Source organism: Anser brachyrhynchus, assembly GCF_964034855.1.
Source record: "Anser brachyrhynchus genome assembly, chromosome: 7".
Taxonomy (NCBI): domain Eukaryota; kingdom Metazoa; phylum Chordata; class Aves; order Anseriformes; family Anatidae; genus Anser; species Anser brachyrhynchus.
In genome coordinates, this window is record NC_137701.1 from 36285274 (window position 1) to 36306143 (window position 20870).

At 38.7% G+C, this 20870-nt stretch overlaps 2 long non-coding RNA genes across 4 annotated transcripts in view; both read left to right on the forward strand.

Moving 5' to 3' along the window:
- Positions 1 to 18101, forward strand: part of LOC308198229 — a 48401-nt gene extending 30300 nt beyond the window's left edge. The window contains exons 4-6 of one of the 3 annotated variants that reach the window (XR_013953753.1): positions 7316 to 7412; positions 10839 to 10910; positions 11047 to 18101. This is a non-coding gene — a long non-coding RNA (uncharacterized lncRNA). Of the gene's footprint in view, positions 1 to 7315; positions 7413 to 10838 lie in introns of all 3 variants that reach the window. The other 2 variants (XR_013953754.1, XR_013953755.1) reach the window with 2 other exon arrangements.
- On the forward strand, positions 1311 to 4745 carry LOC308198234. The gene is made up of 2 exons (XR_013953764.1): positions 1311 to 1508; positions 4083 to 4745. It is a non-coding gene; the product is annotated as an uncharacterized lncRNA (long non-coding RNA).
- Positions 18102 to 20870: the final 2769 nt, after the last annotated feature.

A 20870-nucleotide genomic window follows, 5' to 3' on the forward strand; every position in this document is an offset into this window, starting at 1 on the left:
ACTTCTATAGTGTTTCCACCCTGTAGCAGCCTAAGCCTAGAAAGTTTCTAAATTAAAATAACTATGAGAATGTAACTAATACTACACCATAAGGCTTTAAAAGAGAAAAAACATTGGCAATCTTACCGTCGTTGCCCTATGGGAGGTTATGATGTGTAAGGGGATTGTGTGATGCAATGGACGAAGCAAGTTCTGGTAGCCAGCTGAGATTTGGAGTGGCCGTGTAATTTTGGACCAGTATCTTGACCTTCTTTTGCATTGCTCAAGCCAGCTGGAAAATTAGAGTCAACATAGAGCTGGAATGAAATCTGGACTTTGCTTATAGTAGTACCTTGAGAAAGGTAAATTGCAGAAACATGATTTTGTAATAAAAGTTTTGTTCAGCACTGTAATATGTGCTACACATGCAAACAACAATTCTATATATACAGAGTCCACTACAAATTTGAGATTTATAAGTGCATTCCTTCTTTTTTTTTTTCACTCAAGATTTTCTTGCAAGTGCTCAAAATCTACAGATAATAAAGTACAGTCCATACTCAATTGCTAATTAATTTAAGACCTTCTTTTTACATTTTTATTAATTTTAATGTAGCTGGTTAGTGGGCGAAAGACATGATTTATATAAAGGCTGCAGTTAGCTCATCATAAGGGTCTTAAATTGTCTGCTTTAACACTAAGGTCCTGCACACAGCAGTGAAGGAAACCTAGAAAACTAGTTTTTCCTATTCGGTCTTTATGTCTGCTCTTATTAATCCTGTGTTGACCACAGTCTGGACAGGAGAAGGGAGAGTCATTCCCTTTATACCACAGCTACTGCTCAGGTAATTAAGGCTCTCCTGAGTGATTCAACCTGGGAGGTGTAAACATTTTCAACCTGAAATGGGCACTGAATCCAGTTCTTCATATTTCCTTGACAAATCTGGATCTCTTTGGGCACTTTGTCCCTATTCTGATTTTAATGTGGCTAATGTCATTTGCACACCAGTGACCAGCTCTGTCTACCTCCTCTAAGGTGGCTCAGGAGTGCTCCAAAACTTGTGTCAGTTCACCTTCATTTCCCTGCCAGGCTGAGCACAGAGCTGAGGCTGCCCAACAATCTCACCTGCCTCTACAGCAGAAATCAGCTGCAGCAGCTCTTCCAGAGGCATTCAACACTTGGCCACAGCTGACCTGATCTGGTCTTGGTGATGATCCTGCTTCAAGCAGTATGGAGTAGGTGACCTTCTGGTGTCCCTTCCACTAGCATTTCTAAGCTTCCCTGGTCCTGCCTGACCAGTGGTGCAAAATTGGCCTAGGTATGATGGCATCATCTTTGAGAACGGGCAACAGCCAGGCCCTAGGTGCCTTGTTAGCCCATTTAAGACATTGGCTTGGGCACTCAGAGATCCTCAGGCATTCACTTTGATTTTCATTTGCCCATGAACTCTTCTGTGTGAGCAGCGGTCGATCTGGGTCTTACTCCTAGCTCCTTTCTAAGTGCCTTTGATCCAAATTATGAAACAGAGGTAAGTGGAAGATGATGGAACATATTTATAAAATGAATTGTGGATATTATAAAATATATTTTTAAACTAAGATGATGGTTTAATTTAATAAGCTTTTCTTTCTGTTAACTGCTCCTGAGCTGCTGCCAATGCAAGAGGAGCAGCTTGACAGCATTTTTGTTCTTTTCATTAAAACTCTTTCAGTTATCACATATGCAGCAGTAGAATATTAGAGCTGAAATCTACCTTTACCAGATCAACACAATTTGATTTAAAGTCCTTATGTAGATACTCATAACTATATACTTTTAAAATAAATAAATAAACATACAAATAAAAATAAATTACAGCATACAAATATGTCAGAGTGACTGGAAATAACTGAAATAATGTCTGAGGTTATCAGTAATGTCACAAGTACATGTGTGATATCAAAAAAGAAAAAAGTAATTACAAGGCAGAATTTAAATAATACTACTGTACTGGGAAATCACTGCCCTTATATTCTACTGAAATATAAAGAGATTAACATCTTTATTCCCTGATGACATTTTGAGAACCAGCACACAAACAAGCTGGAGATCCCTGACAGCTTAGTATTGCTAAGAATTATCAAGATTAAAGTAAATTTATGGACATGAAATGTTAAGTGTATACATGTGCTTGACTTTAGATGCTTGTTTTCATGCAGTTCTAGCATAACTGCTCTTATGTCCATGAAGTTAAGTGTGTGTTATTCACAAGATCATGGCTTCATTGTTGCCCATTTAAAAACCTTTAAAAATAATTAGCAAATCTACCTTTAGATAATGAGGTGATGAAATGTGTTTTGAATCTAGCTGTTCTCTGGACCAACTTTGTACTGGAACTTTCACAATGCAAATTAATGTTTAATTAAAAAATAATCTTATTAAAGCTTTAAAATTGCTTACTGACAAAAACTTTTGTTCACACTATGTTATCAATTGCTCTCCAACTTGGATTGCTAATGGTAGCATGCTGGAATTCAGTGATGATCAAGAAGTAGTAGAAAGTAGTGTCCCAAGCTAAAGTTAATTTATAAACAGGTTGTATCTGTCTTGGATGCATTATCAGACCTGTCCAAGCACTGCAGTGCACTACTTCAGTTATGGAACATCTGCCATTCAGCATGCCCTACCTAACATCTTCTGTATTGTGGAAGCAAAAAAAAAAAAAAAAAAAAAAAAAAATTCTTTGTTGAGCCTCTACTACAGCGCAATCAGTTGCTCATAAAAACTTGCAGCCCCATATGGGAAAAGATTATGAACTAGCACTTGGAGTCAGTTGTGTTGGACATCTAAAATGTAAACATTTTCCTTCACATCTGGAATTTCTAATTCATCTGGTGGAACCAAATCAGTTCATTTTGTGCAAGCTGTAACTGAAGCCCCCAGAAGAGCCAAGAAGACAAATTCTACCAGAGAATAAAAATTTGGCTGTTCATGGAGAGTTGACTTTGAGATTGAGTTATCTTTACAAATAAAAGTGCATCTTTCAAACTCTGCTAGCACATACAGAATCGGCTGGCAATTATGCATCCGCTGACAAGGTTATACATCTTCAGACATATAACAGTACGGTTAACCTTTTTCTGGGCAAACAACAAATATATTAAGCATGCTTATTTAAAACTATTTGCTTATCATTAGTGACAGTCTAATCATACCATCTTTTAATCTAACAGAATAATATAAAAACCCATGGCAGGTTGGTAAAATGTAACAGCAAAAGCTCAGCAAGAGATTTTCTCTGTAGTTTGATTACAATAGCTTATTGACCCAGCATAAAAAACACTAGAGAGAATGGATAACATTCATCCTTCTCACTTTTCATTTAGCACAAGACCATTTTGCCTATTGTTTCCTCAATATCTTGTGTACTCTAATCTGCAGTGTTCCTGACTATGAGACTTCTCAAATAATTTAGGAAAAAAATAGATCCTACTGGTAAAATGTTCTCTTTCCCATGTATTTGTGTTTGTCAGAAATATCACTCTTCTCTTATTAACAAGAAGTGAAGAAATATAAAAATTAACTATGCTCTTCTTCACAGGGCTTTTTATTAAATACAGTGGAAACAAGATTTTTTTAAGTTCTTACTGAAATTCAAATTTTGTTATGGACACATGTTAAAATTTAGATAGTTTCATTTGCAATTTTTGAGCCTATGTCTCATCTAATAAATCATAATATTTTTGAGCTCTTTATCTCATATTTCTATCATTGATTAGAAGTAGTTACTCTAATGTTAGCAACAAAGTCTGTTATTCCTAGGCATTTCTCCAAACAAAGTTGTAATAAACATTTTCAATAGAGCTTTTTTAAAAAAAAAAAAAATTAAATGTATTTTTGCAAATTAAATCATGGATAAAGAAAATCATTATAAATACAAATATGTTAACAGTCACAGGCTAACCATACCTGCCCTTGACTGACTGACTGAAAGCTGTTCTGCTTTGGTAAATATTAAGAGTAGAATTTGAAAAACACTAATTAATGTGCACAGCCCCTATTGATGCTCAGAAGGACATGACTTTCAAGGTCACTTAGCCATTTTTAATTATTTCATCTTTAGTCTTTAACAGGAGACTCACGTCACCACAGTATTCAAGAATAAATGATGTGCAATATATAAGAAATTACCCTAATGACTGAAGATCAAAAAAATCAAAATCCATTGTGTTTAACTATTTAATACCTCTCATCAGATGTGTCTTCAGCAGAGACTTGCCTGGCATTGGGACAGAAGATCCAAACATTACTTGGATGTTGTTCCCTGCATAACTGGGGAGAAAGAAGAGCACAGTGAATACAAAACAGCTAATCTTTTACTGACTTCAGAGTGTTTTGGCCTAGGCAAAAAGTGAACCATCACTATGAAGAATATCATAAATAAGATATGATTGAACTATACAGAAAATAACATATATAATGCTTTAGTAACAACAACAGACTGAATGATTGTTCGTAGGAGAAGTACTTTTGTTATGATCAGCAGCAGAGTGAAAATGAGTGTCCCAGAATGGATTCCTTTTCAGCTTGTTATTGGATGTAAAAAGCACTACCTGTCCTTCTCCGGGGAACAGTAGACTGTTTGTTTGTTTTTAAGGGAAAAAGCCATAAGACAATAAAGGGGAATCATATAATCTGCCAGTAGTGCAAACAGCGAAAGCTGGACACGTACATCACATAATGCTTCATAAGCTGACAACTGATACAGATAAATGCCATCAGACCATACCTCTGTCCTCTCACTGCTCGTCTCACTCTTGCCTAAAAAAACTGCACACTGGTTATCAGAATCATAGAGATTCCTGTCCTGATGCAGTGGAGAGTCAGTCACAGGGGAAACTCTGTGCTATCACAAGGATTTCATGAAGGAGAAAGATTTTCATCATAATTAGCATAAGAAGAAAAATCAGTTCTGTGAGTAGCAGGAGGCTTTTTGAGGCTGGAGACATCGAAATACTGGTTCATCCATGTGATGTAAGCATATAAAATCCTGACATGGAAACAGCTCTTGTTGAAATGAACTGCCCTGTGTCTTGTCTTAAAAACAGGATTCAAGACCTATTTCCAGCTTTGCCACTAGCAGCCACCGTGACCCAGGGTGTCACCCACATCCCCTGCATCTTGGTTCTCAGCTATGAAAAATGGGTTAATAACAACTATCTCACAAGGAAGTTGTGAGCTTGCATTTTTCAGTTAGATTGGGGACCGTGAGGCAGTGCAGTGAGGTAATTGATTGATACTGGCTAAGTGCTTGGAATGCAAATGTCAAATAGTCTTATTTTATTCAGACTTTCTTATCTTTAATTTCCCATTTACAAAGCAGTGAGCATGTGGTGATTTTCTTAGTTATGAAAGGCATTTTTTAAGGAAGTTTACAAGAAGTAGCATATCAAATGGTCTGAAAAGGGTGGATGCATTTTGCTTCTTTTATATTAACTATTTGCAGCTTTTACCACTGAAGTTTCAAAGGTGGGAAAAAAGACATACAAATGTCTCTTTGCCTTTGAAAACATTTGCAGGACTATAGCTTGATCATCTTGATCATTAAACAGCCTGATCAGTTTTGGTGACTTTCATTCATTTCTTAATCTTGTGCTCTCATCAGTTTTAGTTTTTCATTTTATCTTTGATCTCTTCCCCTCTAAGTGCACACACTCGTCTCTCACTTCCCCTCTCCCTCTGGAGGTATTAAACACATTGCCTCAATCCTGTGCAGCAGCTCAAGGTCAAAGTCTTGCAATTCCCATGACTTGCCATATGTTTCTCAATGTTTCCTCATGTCCCTGGAAATGGTAGCACTGCATGTTGAGGTGGGATGCCACAAGCTGTAATCACGAAAGCTTTTTCGAGATGAACCAATGATATGCCAAAACACGCCAAGGATGGGACAGGAGTCCCATTAGCAGCAGCATGCCACCAGTGCTGGACTTGGTGGTCCCCATATTCACAACAGCTTTTATTTTAATTTGTTTTCTAATCTGTTTAACAGTCTTAAAAGTCACCTGGCTAAACAAGTACAGGAATTATTATTTTCATTAGTCAATTATTGATTCATACATTCCTCCTGGATAGACATTGTGCAGTCAGGATTGCATTCATACAACAGGACTAAGTTGTGGATCAGGCTCAATTTCTTTTGACGTACTGTCTTGCTTTCTGAGGGATGTAGCATTTCTTTTTGATGAGGTAGGACAAAATTGTAAGGGTTTAACCAAGACACCTTTATAGCACTAGTAACATTAAAGACCATTTTAAATGCCACACTCTTTTGTGACCCTGATTCAAAGACATAGTAAAAAACCTAACTGCTGTAATTATATGCATCACCACACTGAAGTGCATTGAGTCTTCATCAAAGTTTGTGATTTCCATTGTATTTTCAAGCTCCAGAAATCTGAAGTTCTAACAACAGTTGCACAAGTATTTTGCTTTTGGTCTCAGATTGTGGTGTTGCTTTTGTTAAATGGAAGTCCTTCTGAGACAGCTGTGTTCCTGCTCTAATAAGCTCTGCAGTTGCTTGTTTCCATCAAACAGCTTTCTCTGTGCTGGTGCAATTGAGCTTTCTTCCAGTTCAGGAGCACTGCCACAGACAGAGACTGGTTAAAAGTAGTTCTGACATGCATGAAATTCTGACTCTTCCGCATGTCACTAATCATCTTATTTGGTCTTTAAGATGAAGGGTCATTGTACAATGTTGTTCCAGAAGGCTTCAAAGCCACTGATCAAGAAATATGAATCCATCACAGTGTGTAATTGGGTGTGAACTGTCATCCTCCCACAACAGACACTGTGGCAATATCAGAAAGGATGCACTTTCTCTTAAATAGTCATCATATCAAGATCTTTTTGGTAACACAGCTTTTACAAACTGAGAATGTGGAAGATAATTTGAGAAAGCTGCTCAAAGAGGGTAAGATCAACCTTTGAATGCATTGCACAAACTTTCATGGTACTGCAAGTCTTCTCCATTATTAAAATAGATGCACTTATGCTCACAGTGTTGAGTAGACAAGTACTCACCAAATCAAAGCCACCACATAGCAGTCACTACAAGTTACCAACCTGCCAGTTTTCAGAAGGATTTTGGTGATCCCATTTGTTCATCCCATTATGGTGGGCAAAGGAATATTTGAATTGCCCATCTGCCAGGGGGCAGAGCACTGTCACAACAGGGAGAAGGAGTTGGGTTCATTCAGATGGGAAGGGTTTCTTGGGAGGGGAGTCCTCCTGGTTTTCTGAGAAGCTCTGAAGTTCTTTCTGCTATATAGATTTTAATTAATGTTTTGATCTTCTTAGGCATGTGCTAAAGGTTCAGATGCTTGTGTCATACTGAACTCCCTCTTTTATGCGTTGTTCTGCTGCATTGTCCACAACTAATGAAGACAAACAGTATGTAAGTACCCCATATTATTCCCTCTCTTTATTCCCTTTCTTTGTCCATTTCTGCCTGTGAGATTTGCAGAGGACGGATTGCACTTCTGAAGTGTTCAGAAAGCATCACTTTTGGAGGTAGTGCCACCACAAATAAAATAGATTAAGAATGGAACAGAGATTATTTCCAAAAACAGCCCAATATACTTTATTGGCTCCCATTAGTCAATAGGATGTGCATGAAGAAATTATATATACAGATGACTTCAAGAAACTGGAACATATATTTGCCTTCTAAACCAAGTGTGTTTATAAATATTTGAAGTTGCATTCAGTTGGTCTGCATCTTTTTAAATATACCTTGAATTCTTTTATAAGGCAAACCAGGTCAAATATGGTTAGAGATCACTCCATTCTATATTTTTCTCATTATTTTTTTAACAAAATATTACCACACAAGCTATGGCAGTGCATGGCAAGCTTTATTTAATAGAGTTTTACAACAGATTTGCTGACAGGCTCTTAGTTAGTGCAGCACTAACCAACAGAGCTACAGTAAAGAGCTTTATCTGGGATTAAAGCTTCTGGAATTACTCATTAATTGGATTAATGAACTGTAATTCATCATGCATGTCAATCCTGCTTTAGTCTAACTCCTTCTTCCACCCTCCCTGTAACATTCATCCAAGGAAGACCTCTGTTCCAGGAAAGTTCAAGAACAATGTCAAGACTTCCATGATTTCAAATTCATTCTCTAATGTGAACAAAATTCCCTCTATTCTTTCCCTGAAAGCCTCTGTAACTTTTCTTTATGTAATATTTAGTGTATTTCAGGTATTTTTAAAACCTCTCATTTCAGAGCTCAGGTGTAATGCTGATCTCAGTGGGTTTTTTTGTTTGTTTTGTTTTGTTTTTAGATTTCAAGGCTGTAGAACTGTCTTCACCTGGTTTTTACATTTAAAAATTCAAAATACTGAAAGTGTTTAGCTGAGGTTTTATTTTATTTTAATTTAATTTTGTGAAATGTAGTGATTTCTACTAAAATACTTATTCAAGTATACTGAAAAGGAGACTCAACCTAAAACTTCTGGTAGTTCGTGATTAAAAATCTTCTTTGGAAAACACAGTCAACTTTTTATTTCCTTACATGCTGATAAATGATCTAAAATATTAAAATGTCTTTTTTAGCTTTTTACTTCAGATAAGCTATTTCATTTGCACCTTCAAAGGATGCATCTTTATTGAATATACAGAATATGCACTGCTCTAGCGACGGCACTCTGAAACAGTAACATTAGCCCTGCTCAGCTGTCAAAAGCTGAAAAACAGATTCTGCAGATATCACTCCTCTGGAGTTGTTAATAAATTGCCTCAGAGCCTGGTTACAGAAGAATATGTGCATGGCAGGAAGTCAGAATTTGAAATGACAATGTTTCTGAAGTTTGGAAGTTACCTAATCACACATCTTCCCGTTTGCTCTGTGTGTGTCGAAGCCCCTTGGCCTGAAGCTCGGAAGGGTAAGGAGCTCTCTGCTTTCATATCTTGGTGGAGAGAAAGAACCGTTTCATCTGCATATCCCAGCGATTCTCAATTTTCAGCAGACAGAAGTTCCTGAGGGAAAGGAGCTATCTACTCCCATTTATTTGTAAGAGTAGAAGTCAAACATGGTCACAGAGGCAGTTTAATGTATATATACTTTCTATACAGAGCGTTTGCAGTGAAACGGTAGGACTCGCCCTGCCTGAAAGAAGTGCAGAATAGACTGAAGAGTGGAGCAAAAAAGAGCTTCTGCTATTTCATATCAAGGAGCTTTTCCTCTGCTCCTGGCCCCTCTCTGTTGGCAGGAGGACGCTTTGATGGGAGGCAGTGAAAGCCTACGCCTCGCTGAGATGCATTGTATAGCCCTTCTGCGGGGGGATGGAGGAGCTGGGCCCACTTGGAGAGACCGTGCAGCTCAGCTGCAGGATGCGATCACATTTTTATAGCTGGATCTCACCTGGAGAGAGGGCCCAGCTCAAAAAATGGACTGGAAGACAAGCCGGGCTGATTTCACCCAAACTCTGGTAGTATAATATTCCCCAGCACTGAGGCAGAGATGTAGGTTGACAGAGGAAGAAGGAGGGGGAAATGATACCCAAAGTGACATTTTTCCATATGCTGTTTGCTTGGGCTGGGGGAATTAAGTTAATTAGATACTGATGGTGTTTCTGTGAGTGAATACATTGCTTAACGTTAAGAGAAATAACTGTTGTAAGGAAAGGTAATATCTCTTATTAAAACAACTAATATAATTAGAAAGCAGATAGGCTTTCAGGTCAGAGTCCTTTAGTCCGTCTGACAAGAAGAACCAAAATTATGTCTAATGTAGATCAGAGCCAACAGCTCATAATTCAGTCTAATTGCTTTAATCCCTTTGTGGCAGAGAAGTGAGCTGGCACCTCAGAGCATCAGGTGAAAGGGTCCGGCACCTTAGTTTAGGAATAGGAAAATTCTCAGTGCTGTAGGAAGAATAAGAGGAAGATTATCATGTACTGTAAAACAAGAGCTTTTAAAGATTTGTTTAAACCAATTGACTTCTAAGCTTTTAGTTATTGGCTTATATTTTGAAGGTATTTTTCTGGGTGTCCATTGAGGACCTGCTCTGAGAGATTAAAGATGGAGCATACCTGTAGAGGAGATGCTCTTCCACTGAAAAAGTAGGAATTGCAATTCATATGGCGTTGCTGTATTCCTAACAGACACGATTGTTGTTTTTGCAACCAGCAATATCCCTTGTTTTGAACACAGACTAAGGATGGGTTTTATATCACTGAAATTTAGCTGTCTTATACAAAATAGCCACCACCAAGGTTCCTTCAATGATCAGTTACAGCAAATGCACTCCTTCAGAGAAGAATTCATGTCACCACTGGGGGGTCTGATTTTGGATTATCTGGATGCATTTGATAGAAAACTCTTTTGATTCAGTAACTGTCAGGTCACAGCACCCTACACAGGGACAATGCCTCAGGGATGCCCCAGCTGGGGACAGGAACAACAGAGGTTACCCAGCCTACTGTATCTTGGTACTTCTGAAAGCTTTTAAGATCGGTTGAATCAGCTTTTGCAGGTGGGAAAACAGAGGGCAGCAAGTTCTAACCAGGTACCTTAACTTTATAGCAATGACAAGCTTAGTGTAATTATTTCACTGTTTGTAAGCAGAATTTAGCAAAATACCATTAATCCCAGGAATTCACAAAGGATGCCCGAGACAGAAATGGTTTTCTTTTAAAGAGGTCAGCTTGCTGTTTGAATCTGGACATTGCTGTTAACAGTATCTAGCAGAAGGATTTAAAAAGATTAAAACTAAAAGCAAAGAGACATGGTAATAGTTTGAAATAAAAATTATGTGTTTTTTGTTTGTTTGTTTGTTTGTTTTGGTGGTGGTGGTCTGTTTTTTTTATACTAGGATAAAATGAATTGGACTGAAGATGTGGAGCATCTGCTTGATCCTTCTCCTTTCAGGAGTCATGGTGGAAAGGTACCACTGCTCAGAGGTTTCTTTACATGTGTAGAAGGCAGAAATGAGCACAGGGAACCAATATGATCTCTTATACGTAAGAGACTGCTCTTTTAATATAGACTAGAGACAGTTTGTCAATTTTTCTTCATCCCAGAGAGAAATTCCTGGGATGGTAACCCACAAATGTTCCCATGCCATGGACAAAGAAGGCAAAGGAGAACGCCCAGGGATCCTGAGAAAACCAGCTTCTTTCTGTGCAGGTTACAAAGCCTCCCTCTTGCAGAAAAACATGAGAATCACTGCTAACTTCTGATATTTAGCTGCAAATGAACTCAGATGCATGGCTGGTCTGTCCAATTTAGGTTGCACAAATTGCCTAACATGCAAATTGCATTTTTTATAACTGTAACTATAATCTTGATTTCCTTGTTTGAGGAGCAAAATGATACATCAAATAGATGTGTGGTTTGCTCTAATTTATCCAGTACGTAGGGTATTAGACATACAGATTTATGCCATCAGTTATGCCAGCTTCCTCATGACAAGAGCCAACATTGATTTCATGCTAAGGTGAAGCATTGTGTGGGCTGCAGTCAGGATGTATATGTCTGAGCTACTGAAGGCCCACAGACTTTAAAAGCTGTCTATGGCTACCGATAACAGTATCAGACAACCCCATTTACGAGCTGCCTTTTGGAGTCTGCAGCCTCCAGGGTCTGTCTCTGATACCATCCACGCCAGCAGTAACTTGGTGTGTGTCCATGAAGCAGCTGATTGCAAAACTACAGTTACCCAAGGCAAAACTGTCTACATTGACTTCAAAATCCGAGCAATTTGCATGGAGTTTAACATGCAGAATCCAGGCTGTGGAATGTGACAATGAGCAAACACTCTGTAGAAACACCACTTCATGCATTAATGTGCCAGGAGGGGTGTGTATTTTAAATTGAATGTATATTCCAGGGGGAAATGTCCTTAGGAGAAAACCAGGGTGGCACACCTCAAGGCTTGACCCCTAATGCTGGCACATCTCCATCCCATTTTTAAGGGTTCTCTCTTCTGAAATCTTCATACAACTTAAGCACAGATTTTCTTACATCAAGATAAAACTTATTCTCAGAAATTTGTCTTTTCCTTTATTAAAACCAGACTTCTGGGGCCTTTTTTTTTTTTTTTTTTTTTTTAATACCACAGTATATATGCAATGCATTCTGCATCTATTGCAATTGATCTAAATATTGTTGCTTGTCAAACCGGGTATGCATTGATATCATTCTGCTCCTGTACCACCTTTACTCTGAATTTTATTCTGTACTTCACAGAGCCCTGGTTCTCCATTTTATGTGCTACTCCCAAGCAAATGACAACACTTTACTCATATTTTAGGATGTAGATTGAGAGTTAAAATCGCTTTACTGAAAAATCTCACATCTTCCACTGTTGTAGAGATTTTCTTCAACATAGCTGACACTGATTCAAATTGAACGTTTTTAGATGGCAGCCACAAAAACCATCATAGTCTTCTGTTCAGTGTAAAACTCAATGCCTGAACCCCAGGAAATTATCATTTAAAATATCAGCACTGGCTACAATGAAAACTGAATTTTCAACTATTCCAAGCTTCAACTTAGCAAGGGATTTTTCTAGAGTTTTGAGAATACTGGAGTGTATGGGGAGGGGGAAACATAATTATATATATAAATTAATGTGCAGAAGTATAAATTATATTGCATTATTATGTTATTAACACTTGATGAGTGGATTACCCTACCAGGAAGCTGACAGTTTCTGCACAAATGCAAAAAAATATGTGAACCTAGCAAATAAAATCTGATTTTCTAATACTGTACAAGATAAATTATGATACGTAGTTTTATAAAAGGGTGAATGCCAAAATATTAAAGAAAAAGTTTATTACAGATAATTGCTTGCTCTGTTTATGCTGTTTCTGTAGAACTTGGATAAGCAATTTAGGTTAGGGAGATTTATAACTGTTTTCATGAAGATATATGAAACTAAAAAATTGCAAGCCTTTTTAATCCACCTATAAATCATTTTATACATTTAATTTCTTCTGTATAAATTTTATGGGTTCATATATAAAATACAAGTTAAAATTGCTACATGCTTTCAGATGGACCAGCTATTTCATTTCTTTTCACCTTTTCATTATTACTGTAGGTATTCTCTTCAAGTAGAATACATAAAATTTCCCATAGGTTACTTAATATTAAATATTTAATGACTGCTATAATTCTGCATTTAAAAATATTTTCATAGGGATGTCAGTGGTGGTTGCTGCATATGTTTCTTCTCAATAGGACTACTAACAATATGTTCATTAGTTTGGAAGTCAGAGTAACAGTGAGCTAGCACTGGACAAAAACTCTCCAAGGATGACCATAGGGCAATTGCCAAAACAAAGTAAAACCAGCTGAGGCAGTAAAACCCAAGCAGTGCTAAGACTCAGTGCTTTTGGGCTGGGGTAAAGCCTTCTAGTAGAAACCCCAAACTATTTTCTGGGCATAGTCCCATACCAAGGCTGGCTGATCCCTGCCCTTGAGGAAAGCTCTGGAGACCAGGGGATGTTGGAGCCACTGCGTGAAGACTCCTCTTCAGATCCATTAACTCCTTTGGCACGACATGGTAAAACCACTCTTTTGTTAGCGAGACTCCCTGGATTTATTTGCAAGCAAGTGGCCAGCACTGAGGCTCTTTCTTCTCCCTGCCCTTGGTAGCTCATGCTGTCCTGGTCTCCTCCCTCCTTGACATACCCAGCTGCAGCTGGAGTAGGGCCAGACACACTTCTGTGAAGCTCGTGGAGGTTTTGCTGTAATTTCACAGGAAACAGGACCTTAAATTGTGAAATCCCCTAAGGAGTTTCCTGAAACCAGCTAGGTTGCAGCATGACTTTGTCACTTCTATGGCAACGATATGACGTTGTTCACTTCTAATTGTTTTGACTGCTTATTCATCCGAGTGGATTATTATGCACATTTGTGCTCTGCAAGAACTGATTTCTGAAAAAAAAAAATAATAATACTGGCAAGGAAAATAGATGTAGAATGTCCTTTTAACATTACTTTCTCTAGATAGGCCAAATGCACGTGGAAAAAAGTTAGACGATCTTTTGTGTTTTCATTTTATGTAACAATAGAAGAAAATTCTGACTTCAGAAATGGGGAGATCTGATCATTGAGGCGCCTTTTAAAGCATAACTAGATTTTTTTAAAAAGACACGAAGTGGAACTAAGTTGTCAATTTTCCCCAAATGTTCTGTAGAAGATATCCAAAGAGAAAGTTTCAGTTAAGGTAAATTTAGCATAATTTCTAAACATAAAAACAAGTGGAGAAATTATTTTCATTCTTTGGTCAGTACTCTTGTTTTCACTCAACAAGGGTACAGTTTTATCTGACTGTGAAAAACCCTGATACCGTGAGTATAAGTACAGCACTAAGGAAAACAGCATGAGTTGCCCTTTGCCACTTGACTTCAAGGTGAAGTTGCATAGTGTCTAAGCATGTCCTTCACATTTTACCTTCTTATAAAATTGTCTTTCTTAGTTATGTTACCTGGTCTTTCCCTATGCTCCTTTTGGATTTTCTTTCTCTTTTTACTGTGTTCATCCACGTGATTGCGGTGGTCATCGCATGTGTACAGTATACAAACCTGATAATGCAAGATAGTCCTCATTTTTGTGAAGGAGCTCTCCAGGTCCTCCTTTGCTTGCTCCAGGACATAATATTGGCTCTAACTGGTCCACCTGGATTCCTATTTCCTTTCATCCTCCACTGAACTCAGAGTCCTTGTGGGTTATGTAAAGATTTTTCAAAAGACTTAACAAGGTTATTGCCACTAAAGTGCTTATATCTCAGAGGACTGAGGAAAAGAAATATGCAGTTTAAGCCACAGAAATTTATGTAATCTTCTTGGAGAGGGGATCCTTCAGACTTTGCATTTAGGTATCTGGGACAGCTACTGTGATGATATGCAGCCATTATCAATCCACTGCAACCTGTTTTAAATACGGCAAGGCTTCAATTATAAATTACTTACTTGTTTCTATATTGTATTAAATGGTAGTTAAGAAGTTCAAAGCCATTTCATTACTACTGCAAAATTTATCTGTGGGGACATTAGAATAAAAAGTACTTATTTGCTTTGTGACTTAAATTGCACCATTGTGGGGTATCAGCTTGCATTTTAAAGCAGTAAATTCACAAAATTACATTATGTTTATAGTTGTCATCAAAATATAAAAAGGAACATTAATCTTCTCAAATTTAATTTTGCTTGGGTTTTAATTCTATTGCTTATTACCAGAGGGATTTATAGAATTTTCTCTTAATATCTCTGACTTCACAAAGTTTATGTTTGAAAAAATGATATGCTATAGTACTGAAGTAATTTTCTAGCTGATAGTTTTAGTATTGCCCTCTTATTCTCTAATAATTTACATACAAGTATTATGGTACTCCATATTCGTACCAGTTCAATAGAAATTTTATGCCTGCAATATTTCAGCCCTCAGCTGAAACACAATGTTGGGACTGTCTCTGAAGGGGAAGAGGTTTCAGTTTCCCAGGTACAGCACCAGCTTCTCACAGCTCTGCTCTGATCAGAGCTGGAACCAGACACCAAACTGAGAAATGATGCTCTGCTATTTCTTTTAGCTGACGAGAGTTCTTTATTATTCCATTCGGGTTCCTTTTTCCAGCAAACTTTACCTTTCCATCTCTTTCTGGTACTAAATCTCTTAGTATAAGGGCTGGGGTTGCTGAGGTCTCACACATCCCTACCTACCTCTCAGCTGCATGAATGAAGGGATAGAACAACCTAGTATCCATCCCCCTTTGGGCGAACAGTGCCACTCTGTATAAATTTAGTTCAGAATAAATATTAACTTGTTAATAACAAATACAAGTATCAACTTGTCCTCTATGAAGAAAAATAGTCAGATTATTTTTCCTCCATTTCTTTTCATAGGCAAACGTTTTATTGAGCAGATGGGAGGCTGACTCCAGTGTCGGAAGAGATACATAAAATATAATATCCCTGGACATAGCTGCCTTGTTCACACTGATATGAGAGAAGCTGATTTTGCCCCACAGTTTTGAAGACTTGCATGAGGTGCAAGGTGAGAAAGGTGCCTTGTGTGTAATGTGGCAGATGCACGTTTATTTGTTACTTCACTGGCTGTGGGAAGAGGAGATAAAGTAAGAAGAGATGCTACAAGAAAACTGTATTCTTGCCTAGGGCTCAAAATGCTTTTGTGTAACAGTGTGGGCTTGTTTTGTTTTTGAGTTTCTTAATAAAATGAAAAGAATAACCTGAGAATCAGTGAGAAATGACTTACACCTGTGACTGCTCTTTCGCTGCAAGGTGCCCAGGGTAGCCCACATGAACCCCACTCCTTCATGGGAACCACCTCAATTTTCTGTGATTTCTGGAATTGATTGTACTTTGCTGGTAGCCATCAGGGTGAGGAAGTCAACTACTGCTGAACTGACCATTTGGGGCAAATTTCTGAGACTGGAAATTACTACAAACATCCAAGCTCACAGGGAAATTTATATTTTATCTCTAAATCAAACACCTTTCCTCATTGCCTTCCCCACTCCTCCCTTGCCTGAATTTCTATGGTCTGTATTTTAGCTGTTCTGAGACAACAGCAGCTCCTACATTATGAAGCACTTGCACACAGGGCAGGTTAGGCCTTCATATATTTCCTTGTGGATGTTGCTTTCTCCATTTTGTTCCATCAAAGCAAATAACAGCCCCAGTTTCCAAAAGGGGTGGTTCACTGTGCTTGCTAACCTGACTGGAGAGAGGGAAACAGTTAATAGGGACACACGCATTTAGATCTTTTTACTGGTCCTTATGGGAAGACAATGAATTACTTCAGATATTAAAATCTCAAAAATGCAACTGAGTTGCTACTTTAATAGAAGTCAGACCTTATAAATATTCCATGTGCCTGGGATTTATATTGCATTTCTGTATTTTTTCAGGCTGCTGTTATCTATTTTTATTATGAGCTTTATTCTATCAGTATCTCTGATAACTCCAGTAAAAAGTTTATTTAACAAAACAAATCCAAAAAGGTTTTCATTGTAGACCAAGTTAGTGTATTTTTGGACTGTCAGTTATTCTTATTTCTAGTCATGATTTATTGCCTGTTTGTCACTTGTAGTCTACAGATTATACTTATCAGTAAACAAAGACCTGCCTTTTATTACAGTTTAAGCATGTCAAGGGTGTTTTTTTGCTTTCCATTAGCATCATACAAGACATTTCTGAATATCCTGAACCTCTAGGTTGTCATTTTATAGGATTCTTTGTGGCACCTCATTGACATTGTTGAAGGTATAGCTATGATATGTATTATGTTAGTTCCTAATTCATGCATCTCTGACTGAAGGTTACCAGTATAAAGAAACTGCTATGGGTGGGTTGATTGGAATTAAGATGGTTTGAGGTCAAGTTTAAATTCAAAATTAAGAAAAATGTGTTTAATTTCAGAGTCTCAGGAGTTCTTTTTTATTATTATTATTATTATCTGCTAGACTGTGTTAGGGAGGGAAACTAAATGGGGAAAGAACTTACTTGTCTTAAAAAACCTAATCCGGGATCTTTCTACTTACCTGCCCACATAAGTTAGAGCACTCACTGTAGTGGTTTTACTCGGGTGGGCGGCCGAGCTCCACCACAACCGCTCTCTCACTGCCCCTCCTCAAAGAGGAACGGGGAGAAAATACAATGGAAAGGGCTCAAGGGTTGAGATAAGGATGAGGAGATCGTGCAGTAATTATTGTGACAGGCAAAACAGACTCAGCATAGGGAGATAGTAAGATTTATTGCTAATTACTAACAAGCTAGAGAAGTGAGAAACAAAGGAGAGAAACCAAAAGCACCTTCCCTCCCATCCACCCTCTTCCACCTCCTCCCCCCGAGTGGCGCAGGGGAAGGGGGGAAGGGGGGTTATGGTCAGTCTATAGCACTGCTTTGCCGCCGCTCCTTCTCGGTCACTCTTGTCCCCTGCGCTGTGGGGTCCCTCCCACGGGATGCAGTCCTTGCCGAACTGATCTGGCGTGGGCTGCCCACAGGCAGCAGCTCTTCAAGAACTGCTCCAGATATGGGTCCGTACCACGGGGTCCATCCATCAGGAACAAACTGCTCCAACCTGGATCCCCCACGGGCAGCAGCTCCTGCCAGGTCACCTGCTCCTGCATGGTCTCCTCTCCACGGGCTGCAGGTCTGGCCCAGAATCTGCTCCAAGGGTCTTCCACAGGCCGCAGTCTCCATCGGTGCAGGTCCACCTGCTCCACCGTGGTCTCCTCCACAGGCTGCAGCATGGAAACCTGCTCCACCGTGGTACTCCATGGGCTGCAGGGGGACAGCCTGCTTCACCATGGTCCTCACCACAGGCCACAGGGGACTTCTGCTCCGGCGCCTGGAGCACCTCTCCCCCTCCTTCTTCACTGACCTTAGTGCCTGCAAGGCTGTTCCTCACTCCTCTCATTCTCCCAGCTGCTGTGTGGCACAGCTTTTTTTTTTTTTTTTCCCTGTCTTAAATATGCTCTCACAGAGGCGCAAAACAACATCACTTATTGGCTCAGCTCTGGTCAGCAGTGGGGCCCTTACCAAACATGGGGCAGCTTCTAGATCCTTCTCACAGAAGCCACCCCTATGGCCCCCTGCTACCAAAACCTTGCCACGTAAACCCACTACACTCACACAGTGAGGAGGAGGCATTTGGATGGGGCAGCATCCTCCATATGCGTTTCAGAGGTACTAAATAAATAACACATCCATTACTAACATCTCAGCAGGATGATCTTTCACCCTTCTGTTCTAGTCTCCGGGAAGCCATTGTAGTTCCAGTTACAGTCATGCTCTTCTAATTTTTGAAAAGGTTAACACAGTTTTATCCTTAATAGCTGCTTGATCATTGCAGAAGCTAACAAGTCATGTTGGAAACATTAGTCAGGGAGACAGGGGAGTATATCTGGATGTCTCGCACAATTATAAAGAGAGTTATTCTCCTGCTGTTATCACTGCATTACCATGGCTGGTATTGAAATGACATATTTATTAAGGAAAAGTACATGAGGTTCAGGAAGCTTTGGGTGCCTGCCAGCAGCAAAGTGTCTGCATATCTCTTCTCCTTCTGGTCATCTTATTGTCCTAACCATCTTGTGAAAATTGTTGGGCTACTGTTGCTTCTTTTATGTTCAAGGATCCCATGTTGTCACTTTCATTAAGGGAGCCACTAAGTTCACTGCCACAGAGATTTGATTAAATGTCATAGTGCTGTTAAGCAGATAGCCAAATAAAAAGATTTTTTTTGTTTGTTTGCTTTTAATGTACCTAACGAACTATATGCTATTTGTAGATTATCTTTGTAAAACAGTTGTGATTCAATGTTTTCTTTCACTTAAAAACATCAGCTGGGCATTTTTTTTTCCCGACATCTCTCTGAAGATATTCTGCAGAGCTCTGTCTTCATCAGGAAAAAAGTAAAACCCCTCCAATTCTTCTGCTTTGGCTTTCATCTTCTGTTGATGTTCTGGTCAATTGGGACAGATGCAATGACTTGGAAAATCTGAACCTGTCACTTATTCCCTGCTTCCTGAGCTCAGTGCTCAAGGACAAGCTCCAGCACTGTGCAGCAGCAGTGCAAGGCCAATTCTGCTCTGCTCTCAACCCCAACCTAGTGTAGAGAAGGACAGATAAGGAGGTGGAAGCAACACCTGGGTGCACCTGCATGTGCAGGCTCCCAGTAGAGACTGACTGCTGACCCTGACCGTCTCCTGTGCTCAGCATTTGCCTATGCTTAAAGAAAAGCCTGACTTAATCTGTATAATAGAGATGAAAAACAAACAAAATCAGAAAAAAACACACAAACAAAACAAATAAAAAACAAAATTGCTGTGATCAAATCTGTTACTTCCAGCCCTGTACCTTACATACAGTGCATCTCTTGGTGTTATGCTTCCTGAATCCACCTGCACTCGAGCCTGCCACATACAGAGACATCGCCTTTGCACTGCAGCTAGGAAACCTTGCCAAAATATAACTCAGCAGGAAATGTTGGTTAAGTCTTCATGGCTTAGATATTGAATAGTTTAATGGTCACATGCTACCAGAAAAGCCTTTTTCTGCTTTGCAAAGTAGTTAGTAAACCAGTGAAATATGACTATGAAAGCGGATTGCATTTTTAATATATTTGCATGTTGAACTCCTTGAGAGAGCAGAGAGGCTTAAAATGGCCTGAACATGAAACAAAATAAATACAGGAGGAAGAAAAGCCTGGAAGAGCTGGAGGATCTGTAAGAAGCACTGCTGCCCTCAGCCAGATTAGAAATGATGTATCTTCCACTTCATGACTCCCATATCATGAAGTGACATGAAATCTGGAGTTGTGGGACAGGTAAAGGAACATAAGCAAAACCATTGCCTCTCGTGTTTTCAGCCAAAAATCCAACCTCCTCCCAAAAATCTGTATTAGGAAATGTTATTCTGCACATGGTGTAGGTGGGAAGGATGGATGTGGGTATGTTTAAGTTGCTGTTTTACTTGGAGGGAAAAACTCTTTTAACTTGGAGATCAGCATACTGATCTAAAGTTATTTGGCGGTGATCTACAACTGTGGCTTATTTCTAATATTGCGATGCACTTTCTGCTTCCTTTAATTATAAAATATTTTGTAAAGAAAGGCTAGAAACAAAACAGGGTTTGGTACAAGTTTCTTTTTATTACAAAATATAATTTTGTCACACTACTTTTATATACTATATATGTATACATACATCTGTATATAAAAGCTATATATGTATATATCTACAACAATATCTATACACCTATATATCAATGTAGGTCTAAATATTTAGAAAAAACTCCTTGTTCAAGAAATAAGTACTTTAAGTAAAATATATATAGAAACCTCTTTGGAAAAAAAAATCTGCAGATGTTAA